Source organism: Poecile atricapillus, chromosome W (genome assembly GCF_030490865.1).
Source record: "Poecile atricapillus isolate bPoeAtr1 chromosome W, bPoeAtr1.hap1, whole genome shotgun sequence".
Taxonomy (NCBI): domain Eukaryota; kingdom Metazoa; phylum Chordata; class Aves; order Passeriformes; family Paridae; genus Poecile; species Poecile atricapillus.
The window spans coordinates 97,504,399-97,520,985 of record NC_081288.1 but is presented as its reverse complement, the minus strand read 5'-3'; positions in this window follow the sequence as shown (position 1 = coordinate 97,520,985).

Genomic DNA, 16,587 nt, shown 5'->3' with positions numbered 1-16,587 from the left:
GAACTTCAGCCCGCCAAATTCGGGAATGTGAGTTATATCCATCTGCCACACCTCACAGCTCCCCAGGCCTCGAGGGTTCACCCCCGCCCCTAGAGAGGGCATGACGGTGGTCTGGCAATGGGGGCATGTGGCCACAATGGCTCTGGCCTGATCCCGCCGCAGGTGGAATTGGCGGACCAGGCCAGGCACATTCTGATGGAACATTTGGTGGCTCAGCTTAGCTTGTTGGAACCGATCGGGGAGCTGAGCCATGGAAACAGGGGCAGCGAGGGAATCAGCCATCTGGTTTCCCTCGGCTACTGGGCCGGGGAGATCTGTGTGCGACCTCACATGCATCACGAAAAATGGTTGCTTCCTGTGGGAAACAGTATATATTAATTTAGAAAGCAACTCGAACAATTTTGGGTTAGAGACCTCCTTCAGGGCAGCGTGTTCCGCTCTGGCAACCACCCCTGCAACATAGGCCGAATCAGTGACTAAATTGAAAGGTTCAGAGAACCTCTCAAAGGCCCTGACGACTGCATCCAACTCAGCAACCTGTGGAGATCCCTCCACATATTGAACATCTGCTTCCCACTGCTGAGTCTCAGGATTTCTCCAAGTCACCACAGACTTGTGAGATGCCCCGGATGCGTCAGTGAACACAGTCAGGGCTTTGAGGGGCTTCCTGCTCCGTACTTCTTTTGGAATTGGTTCGAATTTGGAATTGAAAAATTTGTGGGCAGGGGCATGAACAGAGACCTGGCCCTCAAAACTATCTAAAGCAATCTGGAGTGTCTCATTTTCCCGAAGTAACTGATTAAACATCTCTTTTGTCAGCTTATTTGGGGACTCTTTGTCCCGAGACAAGCTGACTGGTACCCGAATGCATGCAAAGTCGCACCCAGCCATCTCCCGAAGCCTGGCCCGAGCTCTCCCGATGAGCTGAGCCATCAGCTCCTGTGGCCGGGTGACACTTTTGGACCTTTGATGGCTCAAGAAAACCCACTCTATGATTAAGAGGGGATCCTTTGAGCCTTGGTCCCACTGAAAAATCAGCCCACTGAGGTGTGGCATTCTCCCGAGCACAATAAACTCAAAAGGCAGGGTCGGTTCGTACCGATGCGCCTGTCTTCCAACAAGGGCCTCTTCTACTTTCTCCAGGGCTTTCCTCGCTTCTGGGGTCAGGGTCCTGGGAGAACTCAGCTCCTTCTCCCCCTTCAAAAGTGTGAAGAGGGGGGCTAGGTCTTCAGTGGAAAGGCCCAGCCAAGGCCTGACCCAGTTTAAGGTCCCACACAGCGAGTGAAGGTCTGACAAGGTTTTCGGATTGCTGTTTATTGCCAATTTTTGAGGCACAACGGTCCTCTCAGCAATCCGCAGACCCAGATACTTCCAGGGTGGCATCCGTTGAACTTTATCCTCCTGGAGTTGAAAGCCTGCAGATGTTAAAGCCTTAACCACTCGGTCAAGTGATCGGGTGAGTAGATCGTCATGGGGGGCGCACACTAGGACATCATCCATATAGTGATGGATGATGACCTCCCCCATCTCTTTGCGCACGGGAGACAGCAATGAGGAGACATACCACTGGCAGATGGTGGGTGAATTCTTCATGCCTTGTGGCAACACCCGCCAGTGGAATCTCCTCATTGGGGCTTCTCGGTTGAGGGTGGGCACCGAGAAGGCAAACCGTGGGGCGTCATCAGGGTGCAAGGGAATTTGAAAGAAGCAGTCTTTTATATCAATTACGGCCAGATCCCAATTTCGGGGGAGCATAGTTGGAGTAGGCATCCCTGGTTGGAGGGGTCCCATGTCAACAATGATCTTATTGATGGCACGAAGGTCGTGAAGGAGCCGCCACTTGTCTTTCCCCGGCTTCCGGATAACAAATACCGGGGAGTTCCAAGGGCTGGTAGTCTCTACAATATTACCTTTCAATAATTGCTCCTCCACGAGCTCGTTGAGCGCCCTTAATTTGTCTTTTCGAAGCGGCCACTGATCAATCCAGATTGCTTCATCAGTGGTCCAATCAAGTTTTTGGAAGGGGCGCTCTACAGTGGCCGCTATTAAAAATCCCGAGGGGTTTTCGGGATTTCAATCTTTACCCCCCATTGTGACATAAGGTCTCTCCCCCACAAGGGAACCTGGAAATCCGCAATGAATGGGCGTAAATTTGCCAATTGCCCATCCGGCCCCATAATTTGCACTACGCTCCTTGATACTTGCGCTAATTGAGTACCCCCTATACCCTGAATTTTCCCTGCCACAGGTTGCAGCTCCCAATGTGACGGCCATCTCCTCTGGGGGATGATCGTCACATCTGCCCCCGTATCAAGCAGACCCTTCAGATGGACAGATTCCGCACCCTGCTTGATGCTGCAATCGATGATGGGTTTGTCCTCACCCACTATTTCTGTCCAGTAGACGCCTGGTGCGTGGTCGTCCACTGGGACTCCCTCCGGGACAGGAATGTATTGGGCTATGATGTGCCCCTTCGGGAGAAAATATGGTGGGTGAATGCAGCGCGCTAAGAGGAGGAGATCTTCCGGACCGTCTGGGAAGGTGATCGGGGAGATCTCAATCTCTGGGGGTGTGTGTTTAGTGTCCCCGATGGCGATGTACTTACAGTCACATCCAGTGTTTTTCTTGCCTCCCTCCAGTGGATCCACAGCAACTACTGTCCAGTGCTGGGTTTGAAAGAGGATGTCCTTGGTGGTGGTTAGATGTCGCGTCCGGTTGGGTGTCCAAGCCTGATGTGAAAAGCCCCCCTCCCCCGCAAGGCCTGCCCCATTTATCGCTTCGCGCGGGGCAGGCTCGCGCAGCTCCCCTAGTTTTTTTTTATTATTGTATTGTTTGCCCTCGCCCCCGCACTGCTCCCTTGGCTAGGATGCTCTGCCGGGCAGTCCCTAGCTAGATGTCCAGGTTGCCTGCAGCGGAAACACAGTGGTTGACGCGCTGGTGATGGTGGAAACTGCGTCACTGCTGCAGTAGGCGCTCGTCTCAACTGTTGCGGTGGGATGGCTCTGGACATCCCCATTATCGGCACCTTCCTGGAGCAGGCTTCGATGAGGATGTCTAGTGTCGGGGTTGGGTAGAGAGGCAAACTGAAAATTATCTGTTTACAAATGTCATTGGCATTGGCTTTTGCCACTTCTAATACAAGCTGTTCTTGTAGATTTGCCTCTTCTACTTGCTTCTCTGCCTGGGCTTGCAATCTATTGATAAACTTATTAAAAGGTTCATTAGGGAGCTGAAAAATACTCATTAAATTTATCTGGGGTCCCTCCTCAGGTAATGTATTGAAAACCTTTTCTGCGGCCTCCATGACTTTAATCAGGACAGGCCGGGGTAATACCCTGGCCTGCTCCTCTGGCTTGTCCCAATTTCCCTCACCGCACAAGTGATCTAAAGTCAGAGGGACTCCATCTATACATCCATCAATACTGTGCAAGAGGCTTGGAAGGATGGTCTCTAATGATCTCTTCCACCCCTGTTTCCACAACCTGAAGTCAGCTGTGGAGAGTAGGCAGGAAAACAGCTCCTTCAGATCACTGGGCACCATTTCGTTCGCAGAAAAGGTAGCTTTTAATAGACCTTTAAAATATTCACTACCTCTCCCAAACTCCTTCTGTGCCTTGCACAGCTCTCTCTTAGTCTGGAAGGAGAGGGCTTCCCATTCCCGGGACCGCCCCCCCCTTCCACTAAAAGTCACCGGTGCGGCAAGGGGGATTTCTACCTGTTCCGGGTTCTGGCTTCCAGGCTTACCACCTCCAGCTCCCAAAGCATGGGAACCGGGTGTGGGACCGTGGGAACCGGAAGAAAGGGCGTGGGAACCAGGAGCCGGAGGGGGCGGGACTGGAGGACCGACTGAGGAGGAGGGCAAGGGGGAGGAGCGGCAATCAGAAAAGGCGGGGTTTAGGTGCATGACTTCAGAGGGGCCCGCCCCTGAGGAGGAGGAGGTTTTCGAGGGGAACTGGGTGGAGTTAGGGTAGGGAGAAGGGGTGGAGCTAGGGAGGAAAGGGTTGTTCATGGGGGTCTGAAAGGGATTATAGGGAGAAGAGGCACAAGGGAAGGTCCCAGCCATGTGGTCCCCGCCATCTTGTGCCCTCCGGGAGCCCTCTTGAGGGTTAGGAGAGGGGTAGGGGAACACAGGGGAACATTGGAAACTGGGGGAAACTGAGGCACGGGGATCTGAGGGTGAAAACTGGGGACTTGCAACCTGGGAAATGTTTAGCTGAGGGTTTGTAACTGGGGAGACGGGGGAATCGAAAAGTGCTCTGGTAACTTGGCCAGGGCTACCAGGGCAGGGGTTCTGGGAGAGACGTGGGGGGCCAGGGATCCTGTTACCCTTGGGGGAACCCTGAACAGGACAATTTGCCCTGCAGGTCGCTCCACAGGTCTCCCTCAACTCGGGATCAGGGGGAGAGGAACACGGGGATGGGAAAACTGGGGAAACTGGGGCAGTTTGTGGCGTTTGCTCCTGCATTTTTTTTTCTTTTATTACGGCAGACTGAATTAAGATAAACAATGTTACAAATTTGTCAGCCGATGTATCTCCTTCATTCACTAACTCTGTTAACTTTATTCCGACTTCATTCCAAAACTCTACGGTGTTTGCTCTGTCTGGGGTGAAGTTGGGGAAATGCAGGAACAGCCATCTCACAAACTGTTTCACCCTCCCACGAGAAAACCGTCTACTCTCTCCTTCAAGGGTACTCACAACTTGGTAGAAAACTCTTTTTTGCTGTGCTGACAGACGTGCGCCCATCTTTCTAACTCCAGCACAGCAGTTCCCACCACCCCCTGCAGCTAAAGGCACACGTAACAAAGTACGGGTCTGAACCGGGCTACCCCACACTCCCTCCCCGAGGGATTCTCAACACACAGCAGGGGGAGCTGCACACCAACACACAGCAGGGGGAGCTGCACACACTTGCACACCCCCTCGTCCCCCACGTGGGGCTACTCACCCAATTCCGGACCGGTGCTGCAGGAGACGTCCACAAACCCCGAGGCGATCGTCGGCACGTCGACGGTTGCCACCTCGATCCCTGGGAGCAGCACTCGACAAAAATGAGTCTGCTCTACCGGGGTAGCTGCCGCTCACAGTCTTTTGTAAAATCCACACAATTGCGTAGATTCACCGACTTCTCCGGGGGTCTCCACGCCTCACGAGAGGCCCCGCGTTGAGCGTCATCTGTCGCTGCCCGAATCGGCCTCTTTTGCCTCGGCTAGCTGTGGCCGATGTCAGCGGCAGGAGTGGGGAACCAGGCTAGCACTGCGAGGCTCAACCTGGAACCTCCAGAGCTCCTCTGCGCTCTGGCGTTGGGGCTTACAGGGCGACACGGGATGCGGCGAAGGGAGAAAGAGTGCTCAAACTCCTCCGATTTCCCAGGAACAAGTTTATTCCAACAGGTGCGGGGCTGGGATCACAGGGGGGAGGTCTGAGCCGAGACCCTGGGCACCCCCATGCGCCAGGTTTTAAGGACCGTGGGCGGCTCGTATGGTGACCAATGGGACAACAGCCACGGAGGGGTTATGGGTGGGGATTACAATATGCAGGACCAATGGTAGGGACCCGGGGGGGGGGAAAGCAACTGTACAATCAATAGGGCGTCGAGGAAGGGATGATAGGCAAGGAAAGAACTGGAACAAAAGGTGGGGGTTCACATAGATTGACAGGGCTTAGGGGCAGGATTAGGGTGATGGATGGGGAACAATCTGGAAAAATGGGAAGGGTTTACCATGATGGGCACCTGGGGACAAACCATTCTTTATGACCGGGGAGCAATTGGGGTAAACCACCTCTGAACTTAATAAAACCAAGCAATATGGGCGGCAACAACTGGACAGTATTACCTCAGGGGATGAAAGCCAGCCCCTTCATCTGCCAGTGGTTTGTGGGGTCGTTGCTGTCCTCAGTGCGTGCTGAAAAGAGAGAGGCTATCATTTTGCATTACATGGACGATATTTTAATATGCTGTCCCAATAACAACATACTGAAAGACACCCTTGACCTAGTGGTTAAAGTTTTAACCTCTGCTGGATTCCAATTGCAGGAAGACAAAGTTCAAAGGATGCCACCTTGGAAATACCTGGGCCTGGAAATTACTGCACGGACTGTTGTTCCACAAAAATTGGAAATTATTGGTAATCCTAAAACTCTAGCAGATCTCCATTCTCTATGCGGGTCACTAAACTGGGTCAGACCCTGGCTAGGTCTCACAAATGAGGACCTGAGTCCCCTACTCAATTTATTGAAAGGGGAGAGGGAGTTACTGTCTCCCAGTGAGCTGACTCCAGAAGCAAAAACTGTAATTGAAAAGGCACAAAAGGCCTTGACAGAAAGACAGGCACACTGCTTCAAACCGGAGCTGCCTTTCAAATTTATTGTCCTGGGGAAATTGCCACACCTACATGGATTAATATTCCAATGGGCTGAAGGCAGAGGGATTCACTCTTAATAATAGAATGGATTTTCCTCTCCCATCAAAGACCCAAAACTATCACCAAGCCACAAGAGCTGATGGCTCAGCTGATTCAAAAGGCCAGGGTAAGGCTGCGGGAACTGGCAGGTTGTGATTTTATGTGTATTCACCTTCCAGTCAGGCTCTCTGGAGAAGGCAAAAACTCCCCTGAGACTGACCAAAGAGATGTTTGAGCATCTGCTGCAGAGCAATGCTAACCTCCAGTTAGCTCTGGACAGCTATAGTGGTCAAATTTCAGTTCATGCACCATCACACAAATTGTTTCATGATGAATTCCATCTCATTCCTCGTGAGAAAAGGAGCCGAAGGCCACTCAAAGCTCTCACACTGTTCACTGATGCATCTGGGACATCCCACAAGTTGGTGATGACTTGGAGAAATCCACAGACTCAGCTTTGGGAAGCTGATGTTGAGTTTGTAGAAGGGTCACCCCAGATAGCTGAACTAGCTGTGGTCGTGAGAGCCTTTGAGAAATTTTCAGAACCGATTAATTTGGTTACTGACTCAGCCTATGTAGCAGGAGTGGTGTCCAGAGCGGAACAGGCAGTTCTCAAGGACATTGAGAATGAACATCTCTTTAGATTGCTTTCAAAGCTGATTTATTTGGTTTCAAATCGAAAACAACCTTTCTATGTGATGCATATAAGGGCGCACACCCCATTGCCAGGTGAAATCGCTGAGGGAAACCGGAAGGCTGATTCCCTTGCTGCCCCAGCTGAAAAGGTATGTCTCTCAGATGTGTTTCAACAGGCAAAGTTAAGTCACCTGCAATACCATCAAAACATGCCAGGACTGATTCGTCAGTTCCAGCTGACACGGGGTCAGGCTAAAGCCATCGTGGCTACCTGTCCCAATTGTCAGCTCCAGGCAGTGCCATCATTAGGCATAAGGGTTAATCCCCGAGGCCTTAAGAGCTGTGAGGTGTGGCAAACAGATATCACTCACATTCCCAGTTTTGGTCGCCTTAAGTATGTACATGTGAGTATTGATACATACTCAGAAGCAGTGTATGCCTCTGCTCATGCAGGAGAAAAGTCTGTACATGCTAAACAACACTTAGTACAGGCCTTTTCTGTATTGGGAATCTTTAAAGAAATTAGAACAGATAATGGCCCAGCGTATAAATCCAAGGAGTTCCTGGAATTTGTCCAGCAGTGGGGAGTGGAACATAAAACTGGCATCCCCCACTCCCACACAGGTCAGGCTGTAATCGAGCGTACACACCAGACGCTCAAACAAGTCCTAGCCAGGCAAGGTAGCGAGGCAGTGTGGATGTCTCCACAACAGAAACTCTGTAAAGCTCTGTTTACCATTAACTTCCTAAACTGCTCATTTGAAAACATGAATCCTCCTGTAACTCGGCATTTTAACAGTGGTGATCAGTTTAAATTGTCACAGCATCCACCAGTTTTAATCAGGGACCCTGAAACTTGGCAAACCAAGGGTCCCTACGAACTTGTCACCTGGGGGCGTGGCTACGCATGTGTATCCACCCCTTCAGGCCCCCGATGGATTCCTCAGAAATGGGTAAAACCTTTTGTTCCAAAGAATCCAGCCCCAGCAAGAAGAGAAGCAAGTGGCTGTTGCTTCCAAGAGAAGATGCTGCTGAAGAGAGCAAGAAGAAACCTCTCTAGCCTCTGACCTGCATACTGTAACTGTGAATATGTTTTAAAAAATGTCTGTTTCCTTTTTTTTAGAAATAACCTACCTCTTACTCAAATCCATGATGAGCCCTAACCCTGCTGTCATCCTGCTCGCACTGAGCAGCCTGACAGCAGCCTGGATTGTCCCACAGCCACACCAGAATATTTGGGTGACCCTGGCACAAACACTCCAGCAAGAAAACATATGTCTATCTACTGCAGCAGCGAAAAATCCTATGTCTACCTGCCTGGTAGGAATTCCTTTGCAGCATGATGAATTCACACACAGCTTTAGTACACTGACTCCTGAAGCAGGTAATAAACTACACAGCACTCATGTAGAAGCAGAGTTAAGAAACCCAGTCGAAGAGTGGCTGCCCCACTTTCCTAAGGCAACCCAGGAACCCCAGGAGTTAGAGCTGCTGGGTTCCTCCCCAGCATCATACTGTGTACACTTCAGGGTCAGTCCTCCAACTCATAAAAAAACATTCCACCATATAGTACAACATCGAGAAGAGTTCACAGCAAAAAGGTGGTGCCGTGTGCTAAGCTACATCAAAGTGCACTCCTCAGTTCATACACATCCCAAAAACCTCCCCAAAGGACTGTTCCTCAGTTGTGGGGATCATGCATGGGCAGGAATTCCATCCTGTCTTCTTGGAGGGCCGTGTACCATAGGGCGTCTATCACTGTTAGCGCCCAATCAAACATTAATTGGCGAGTGGACCCATAAAAACAATTTGACCAAAAAAATTCAAAAGAGAAGTGTTACAAAATTAGATGAAAATTGTGACTCAGAGATTTTCCATTGGTCCAAATCAAAAACAATTGCTGTATCCATTTTCCTTCCTTGGGTGGCTGCAGCCAAAGTCCTAGGTGAATTGGGACACCTAGAATGCTGGGTGGTAAAACAAGCAAATTTAACATCTAATGCCATAAGTGCCCTCCTAGAAGATGAGGAAATTACCAGGCAGGTGACACTTCAAAATCGTGCTGCAATAGACTTTCTCCTATTGCTCCACGGGCATGAGTGCCAGGAGTTCGAGGGTCTCTGCTGCATGAATCTGACATCAAAAGCTCCTAACATCCATGCCACGCTCCGAGAGATGAAAAGCATGATCGGACAAGTCAAGCAAGAAGCAGATGACTGGTTCAATGGACTGTTTAAAAACTGGGGACTCTCGGGGTGGTGGGCTTCAGTAGTGAAAACTATTCTGTCACTGCTAGTCATTGTTTTGCTAACGGTGTTAGTGTTCGGAGTGCTAAGCAAAATACTGTACAGAAGCATAGTTAAGCTAGTCTCAGCTACCTCAGATGTCAACCATATAGAGTTGACAGACCGGAATAACCCTCACCAGCCCGCAAATGGGAATTGGTGGGCCACTTCAAGTCAGTAAGTCGTATAAGCTCATTACCTTTCATTTAATTATATATATCAAAGTAGGGGCAGATGTGGTAGTGCATATTTCTGGGAGTTACTTAGTTTCTCTGTGAACCTTCTAGGCAGCTGTGACATGTTTTTCCCCTCCCCTCCCTGTCCCTGAAATGTTATCCCATTGGTTGGTGTTATATGTCCCCCCGCCCCTCTCCCGAGGTTTGAAAAAGTCTGGGAAAGAGAAACCTGGCCTCTTCTCCTCCCTGGAAACCAACCAAATAAACATCCTCCGTTACCCCGGAGGGAGAAGCAGCCCTTTCTGGTCTTTTTCTTGGTCGTGAAGAATCTCTCTGACCCTCCCTCGACGGAGCTAGCCTGGATTATTTCGTGGGGCAAAGGGAAGATTACTTCACACATCCAAAATACCTCCCTAAGGGTCTATTTATAATTTGTGGAGATAGACCATGGGCAGGAATTCCATCTTGGCTTCAAGGAGGGCTTTGTACCATTGGACAACTATCCCTGTTAGCACCCAAGCAAACTCAAATTATTAAATGGATTCGAAAAAGCAATTAGACTAGCAAAATTCATAAAAGGAGTGCCGATGAATTAGACCCAAATTGTGATTCTGACATTTTTCATTGGGCAAAATCAAAAAGAATTGCTGTATCCATATTCCTTCCATGGGTTGCAGCTGCCTTAGCACTAGATGAATTAGGATATACAGAGTGTTAGGTAGTCAAACAGGCCAACTTAACACCCACTGCCCTCAGTTCCCTCCTCAAAGATGAAGAAATCACCAGACAGGCCTGTCCTGGGTTGATTATGATGTTAAATTGTATCCCCATTCGTCCACCTAACCCAGAGACAGATTTTATACTCTTAAAATTCCATCTGAGACTAAAAGTGAGTGGAAAAGAAGCACTGAGTCTGTTATCAGAGACTGTACTTGCTCCCCCCACATCGAGAGTTTTGACTACAGCACAGACAGACAACAAGACACAGATCGCCTTAGCTTTCCAACTAGCCGGAGCAGAGAGGTCTTCCTGGACTGTTTTCTTTCCCTTTTCTGAAACGAATCGAACCTGCTTTGGACTGGGGACTCGGGGGAGCACCGGGAGCTTGCACCCGTGGACTACCGGGAGCCCAGCCTGAGCAGCGGCATTTTCCAGCGCCAGAGGGACTGATAACAGAGCAAACACCCACAGGAAAGAGACCCTCTGAAGTTTGTCATCTCTTTGGAATGGCGAGAGGTTTTGTAATTTGATATCATTCATTTTTGTGCGGGGTGGTGCTGTGCCTGTGAAATAAACAAGTTTTTTCCACTTCTCTCAGAGAAATCTCTTCCCGAACCGGTTGGGGGGTGGGGGAAAAGAACCACATGAATTTGCTTCCCGAGGGAGGAAGCCCCACTGGAGGTTTTCTCCTAAATTTGCCCTAAACCAGGACACACTCCAAAACATAGCAACCATAGATTTCCTTCTGCTGCTACATGGACACGAATGCCAGGAATTTGAAGGACTTTGCTGCCTAAACCTGATCTCAAAAGCTCCCAGTGTCCACAGAGCCTTCTGAGAGATGAAGAACTTGATTGGACAAGTGAAACAAGAATCGGAGGACTGGTTTAGTGAGCTCTTTAAAGGCTGGGGACTCACAGGATGGTGGACTTCAATAGTTAAAACAATCCTGTTGTTTTTTGTTGTTCTGTTCCTAATTATATTAGCATTTGGGATTATTCATTGTTTGATTCTAAAAGCTCTCAGTAGTTTAACCTCTACTACCTCAGAAGTTAACCACATGGAACTAACCAACCGAAAAGAATCTTATAGGCCTACCAATTATGAGTGGTAGACAAACTCACATTCTGGGTCAAAACAAGCCCAAACCCGTTCTTTTATCTTTGTATAACAAAAGAGGGTGAGGTGTTGCAGTGTACGGAGAATTATGGTATAATCCTGAGAAATACCCTCTGAGCTGCAGAGTGTTAGTTCCTACCCCTGATTCCTCCCTTGTTATGTTTCCCTATTGGTTATAACTCTTTCCCCTTCTCCCACCCTTCAAAAAGCAGCACAGGATCAGTCTTTGTCCCTTTTCTCTGCCCCAGATACCCCCTGAATAAAGCTGGGACTTCATCCCAGGAAGGAAAGACCCTCGGTTTTATTCTCCAAGTCCTTGCTATTAATATCTCCTCCTCTCTCTGGGCCGCAGCCGGGTGGACTGCAGTCGCAAAGGAGCAGGAGGACATATAAACCCTAGCATGCTGCAGCCCATTTCTCCATCCAGCCCACCTGCCATTACCACGTGAGGGAGATGTGGCTGAACTTGCGCCACAGCATCTCCTGCAGCCGCAAAGGAATCATCGCACCTGCCCTGCCCATCTAGGAGCCAACAATGCCCCTGACTGCTGTAACTGTAACTACAGCAAAGGAAAAGTTGCCCGACAGCCGAGAGAAAGCTGTTACTGGGTTCCTGGTTTTGTTTGTCATTGCTGCCATTGTTGTTAAGTTTGCCTTGTTATACATATACATACTGTAATGATTGTGTAAGTAGAGACCCTTTTGTTCGCCTAAACATACAAGATACGATCAAGATACGATGCTTTGCAAAGCTATGCTTTGTGGAATCAGGATGAGGTTGAAGGTTGCTTCTGACGGTTGCATAAATTACTAGTGCCCTTGCAAGCTTTCTTGAATTCCAGAAAGCAACCGAGATAAGCCTTAAAAAGAAAACAGTGAGAAAACGTCAAAGGGGGAGGACTGAGGAAGACTCTGAATCTTCATACCGCGACCACCAGAAGGCAGAAAAAGACCCCCGAACAGCCAGAGACACATGCGCAGAGACACCCGAGAAAGGACACGTAACCTGGAAGCTGAATAGCTTAAAAGGGGGAACACGGAATCTGGCAGTGCGGCAGTTTCGCGGAGAGGGAACTCCCCTGCTCCCCTGTCGCCCAGCGCTGATCTTTTGCTTATTGCTTGCTTGCTGTAATTAATAAAACTTTTCTTTAATTGAACCATATCACTCTCTTGAGTGCATTCATAACACATACTAGTAAAGGACTGTTATTCCTTATATCTTTGCCTGAAAGCCCCTTAATTTCCAAGTTATTATAATTCAGAGGGAAGGGGGTCATATTTTCCATTCCAAGGGAGGTTCCCGCCTTCCTTGGCAAACACCTGTCTTTCAAACCAAGACAATAACATAGAAATGTTTTTGCTATTGCTGAGTATGGGAACTGACAATCGTCAAATAAGAGATTTTTAGGCTTCAGACATTAGCTTGAACCTGTGTGAAACCAAGTCACATAGCTTTCTCAGACTGGCCTGAGAAGTCTGGCCTGGGAAATTATAAGGAGGAATCCGAACAATCCTTGCAGAGGGAAAACAATTTTTGCAGGTGCTGTTTGGATCCTTGTTTTTCACTTGCAAGAAACAGTCAAGGGGTGTAGTTCCTAATTGTGCAATGATGGTGATGTGTTGGTTTAATGACCAATGAGAGTTTTACCTCTTGGACCTTCTTGGACCTGTCTATAAAAGAAGATCTGGAATAATAAAACTTGCTCTCTTGTGCAACCCAGAAGAGAGTCTGTGTTGTTACTTTTGCCACTCCTAATATAGTGCAACAGCTGATCAGAGCTTACACAGAGCCAAGGCCTTTTCTGTTTTTCATAGTGACATGTTGGCAAGGGGTCTGGGGTTACATGGGAGGTTGGGAGGAGATACAGCTGGGACAGGTGACCCAAACTTACCAAAGGAATATTCCAGATAATATGACATGCTCAGTATATAAAGTGGGAGGGAAGAAGGAAGAAGGAGGGAATATTTGGAGTGATGGTGTTTGTCTTCCCAAGTCACTGTTATGCATGATGGATCCCTGATTTCCTGGAGAAGGCTGAACACCTGCCTGACCATGGGAAGCAGTTGAAGAATTCCTTGCTTTGCTTTGCTTTTGTGTATAGCTTTTGCTTTTCCTAATATACTGTCTTTATCTCAACCCATAAGTTTTCTAGCTTTTTGTTTTCCAATTCTCTCCCCCATCTTGATGGTGCAGGAGCTGCTTGGTACTTGGTTGATGGCTGGTTTCAAACCTTGACACTTATATACAGCGCGACTCTTCCACCTCGCCAGCCCTGCCTATTCCTTCTGAACAGCCTGTAGTCCTCCAGCTCAGCATTCCAATTGTGAAACTCATTTCACCACCTCTCACTAACATTGATGGCATCATAGCTCTGGGAACTAACCAGTGCTTCCAGTTCTTGTTTGTTTCTCGTACTGCATGTGTTGGTGTAGAAGCATTTCAGATGTGCTCCTAAACCCTCAGTGCTCCCTGGAGCAGTGAAAATGCTCCTATTAGCATTGACACCTGTCACCCTGAGAATCAGACCTTTCAATATTGTTTTCATAATTTCTAGCCACTTTCCCAAGAAAGTAACTATAAACATAGGTGTTTATACATTCCATTAAAGATATGCCTTTTAATGGACGTCTCTCACTGCCAGTATGGTTGGGAAGGTGGTAACCTGACTATCCAATCCCTGGTTGTTGCCGAAAACCTATAACCACTGAAAGAACAAATAAACTTTCTTCTTCTTTCATCTCACTTTAAGCTGCATCTGTGTGAATCATTTTGTGTCCGACAGTGACAGACACTCTCAGACAACAATCTTTGCAGGTGTTGTTTAGTATCCTTGTTTACTTTTAAGAAACAGCCAAGGGGTGGTGTTCCACTTGACCAAAGATAGTGATGTGTAAGTTTAATGACCAATGAGAGCTTTACGTCTCAAACCTTCTTGAACCTGTCTATAAATGAAGGTCAGGGATAATAAACTTTGCTCTCTTCTACAACTCACAAGAGAGTCTTTGTCGTGCTTCACCGTTCCTAATAGAATGTGACATCTGGTGACCCCGACGTGATTTGCAGCCGAGACAGAATACGTACCACCCCCTTTTTTCTCCAAAGAGAGATAAGCGAAAAAATCTCCCGAGCTCTTCTGGAGAGAGTTGGTCTCTCTGACCATGGGATAGAGGGTCCAGCCAGTGAGCGGGCCTGGAATGTCAATCTCAACAAAGCTAGAGCTTAAATTCCCTGGATAAGCCACTGCATTTGCATATTGCATTTGAGGGCCATTGAGATAAAAGGTTTTCCTGCAACAGGGAACCAAAATTCTGCAGAGGAACAACTCGTCCTTTCTCTGAATTTGACGTAAGCAGTGCTTAGGAGTCACTGTATTAGAATGCTTTAAAGTGTTACAGCTGTGACCATCTGGGCATGGTAACACAGGGGCAGCAACAGCAGCAGCAGCAGCAGGGGCAGCAACAGCAGCAGCAGCAGCGGCAGTGGGAGAGCCTTTGCTGCAAACAACCCCCTCAGCCTCCCTGCTTCCAGCTATAGGGCCCACGCATAGGCCTGCACCGCCTCCTCTCCCTGCTGAGTGCAGAAACTTGGTGCGCCCCCATGCCAGTCCATTCGGACTTCTGAATACTCAGACTAGCTCCGCTGATACAGCTTTGGACGGAACACCGTGGTCCCGAAGCTGACAGAAAACCGGACAAAAGACACTGTAACAAAGGGTTTTCCCCATGGACCTGCCCTGTGGGTTTTGGGGAGGAAAAATTTGCTTTCAGAGTGTTTTATGCCTTAACTTTTCCTATGTTTGTTTCAAGGATTGCCATGGGCTCCCTTCCCCCCATTCTGGTGTTGGGGGGGCCAGTGTGGCGGCCTGGCGAGGGGTTGGCCGAGCAACTTGGATTTCTCAGTCTGTTAGCACACAGCATAGCGGGGGATGGGCGCACCTCCCCTCACTCCCACAAAGCGGCTCCGCCAAGGGAATGGCAGCTCTGTCTTCACCCCCCCCCTCCTTTCCCTGAGGGCGATGAACAAGAGTACTGATGCATTGATTACAGAATGTGAATCTACTGACATGATATTGTTGATAAGTTAGAGTTTTAGAAGTTCATTTGGTTTTTACACTAGGATTTTTGGGAATCTTGTTTTAAAATTATATCATGCAGGAGATTATTTTCCAGTTAGGGTGGGCATTGGCCACGCCTTAGCTCTTTCTGGACAAGGATTACCAACAGACCCAGATATTTCTGCAACAAAATGACATACGAGTTCTTTTACTCAACAATTTAACCGGTGAATATAACAGCTGAATGGATCTTTGGAGTGAACCTGAAACCCTTGTCATGGAGAGAGGTTCAAGTCCTCACTGAAGAGAAACACTTTAGTTGTTTGCAGTTTCTGGACTGATAAAAAAAGCAAAACAAAAAAACAACAAAAAAAACCCCAACAGCACCCATCTCTCCACTTTGCTATGAATGTGAACAGGACTGTGCACATGAATGAGAGTATGACTATCTGGAAAAATTCCTATGTTTTCCTTTGTTCCAACAGCTGGCCATTTTTAAGAATTGACAGCAGTTTTAACCATTGAAAAGTGAGATCAACCTGTGAACACCACCTTAAGACCTAGCCTGGGAATTTCTTTGTCTCTTTGTTCCCTGGCTGTGAAAGGTAACTGAGCTTTAGCTGGCTTCTCATTCCCTGCCCAGGCCATGCGGCCCGGGCAGGGGCTGAGCTGAGCCTGCCACGGCTCCCGGCCGGGAGATGGGGCCTGCTGGGCTTGCCCCAGGCTCTGGCCGGGCCAGGCCGGTCCCTGGCTTGGCTGCAGCTTTTGCTGTGACTGAATTCACCAGAGACTGCCGAGTAAAGAAAGAAAAAACTCCTGACCTGCGGCGGGCTGCGACAGTGACCACACTCTCCAGAGCAGCCATGAAGAATCTTCCATCTCAGACAACTCCAGCTGCTGCTCCAGCAGAGATCACAGAACCATCTACGAAGCCTGGGCAAGATTTTAACCTTTTCATTACCCAGATGAGACTTGCAGTTAATCCTTTTTTCCAGAGAAAGAAAAAGAGAGTAATCAACATGTAAAGAGACTTTATAAACTATCAGAGACAGTAAAGAAAAGAATTAAGCTTCAGAAAAGGTAAAGAATAAGGAGATGCTTTAATTATGCTGAAATATTTTTCTGTTAAAGCTATGGAGATGGACAACAGTGTCCTGAAAAAACTCCTTTAATTCATGACAGAGTATATGG